We start from the raw sequence: 1808 nt of genomic DNA on the forward strand, positions 1-1808 counted from the left end.
AGGTCCAGTTTTGAAAAGAAACGAGCGCCCTGTACCTCCGCAATGATGTCGTCAATTGTCGGGGTGAGGTGCCTCTCTCTCTTAATGGCCTTGTTCGGGAGCCTCATGTCGACGCAGATTCTAACAGCATCGGGTTGTTTAGGCTTCCGTGCCACCACTATCAGGGACACCCAGGGCGTCGGGCCTTCCACCTTTTCTATAATGTCAAGATTGACCAAATTGTCCAGTTCCTTGTCGACAAGTTCATGTAGGTGGAACGGCACCCTTCGATGTTTCAGGGCAATGGGCTGCACAACCTCATCAATGTGTAACCTCACTGGGTCACCGGCCATCTGCCCGATCCCCTTGAATAGCGCGGCATACTTTTCGAGCAAGTCATTAATGTCCTCTAAATAGACAGAGTATTCGAAGCTGATGATGCCGAGGACCTCTGTTGCAGCACAATTTAGCAGCGTGTTGGTGCTCACCGGTGTCACGTAGAATTGTGCTGTGATTTGGGAGCCCTCATGTTCTATTTTTGGCACGAACACACCGTCCAGAGGGATGGGGTCAACACCACCGAAGGCAAAAATGCGGGCCTTGGGAGCAGCCAGTTTGGGGGGCTGGTTGATGGCATCATAGTGTCCACAGGCCATTACATTCACTGACGCCCCAGTGTCCACAAGGACGGGGACTGGAGATCGGTTCACCTCGACCACGCACCATGGCTGTCTCCTGTTCTTACTTCTCAGGATCCCCACACTCGAGACAAAGAAGATGTTCACTTCCTCCTCTTCTTCAGCTTCCTCCACCTGGGCATCCTCCTCAGTCTGATCCACCTGAGCGACTTTGGATGGTCGACCCTGGCGAATGAGACTGGACCGTCCCGGGCCCCTCGGTACCAACACTAGCAATGCGGCTTTGCATACCCTCGAGAAATGATCCGGCATCCCACACCGTCCACAGGTCTTTCCAGCCGCAGGGCACTCAGCAGGGTGGGGCAGATCATACCCACATTTTTGGCAGATTTCTCCTGCCCTCCCGGCTCGATCCCAGGGACTGCCGCCAGGTCTTCGGGTGCCCCTGCCACCTCGCCACATTGCACATACCTCTTCGGTCTTAATGGGGCGCGACCCGGCCTCCATTCTAGCAGCCCTCGCCTCCGACACCTCATGGCACCTCCCCAGTTCAAGGATGCGCTGAAGTGTAATTCCAGGCTCCCTTAGCACCTGGCGCCTTAATGTTCCTGATGAGCAAGCCTGGATCAGCATCGCCCTGATCATGTCCTCCACATCACCCCAAGCGCAGGCCAGCGAGAGACGCCTTAGGCGCCCATAGAAAGTCTCCAGAGTCTCATCATCTTTCTGTTTGGCAGAGAGCATGACAAAACATTCATAATCCGCATTGGCGAGAGGCAGGAAGTAGGCCTGCAGAGCGGCCTTCGCCTGATCATAGGATCCATCCCCTGGCGGAAGCGATTCAAAAGTCTCTTGGACAAATGGACCTGCCGAGTACAGCATAGTTGCCAGCCGGGTATCATCATCTACCACCTGGGCAGCCCGAAAGTACATGTCCAGGCGGTCCACCCACCTCCTCGATCTGGGCCCCAAACTGGAAGGTGGGCCCGATACATCAAACTCCGGGATGGGCTGCAGAGCCACCTGTGCACGTACCTGAGCCATAACGGGGGGAATCTGCTGAACAACGGGTGCTGCTACAGGCTGCGCTGGAAGTAGAGGACCTTGAGGGCCTGCCTGACCACCTGGAGGCTGCTGTGCCGGCTGCACTGGAGGCAGCAAACCTTGAGGTGCTGCTGGCACACGTGGAGG

The sequence above is a fragment of the Ambystoma mexicanum genome, chromosome 6q, assembly GCF_040938575.1.
Source record: "Ambystoma mexicanum isolate Mex_15411 chromosome 6q, UKY_AmexF1_1, whole genome shotgun sequence".
NCBI lineage: Eukaryota > Metazoa > Chordata > Amphibia > Caudata > Ambystomatidae > Ambystoma > Ambystoma mexicanum.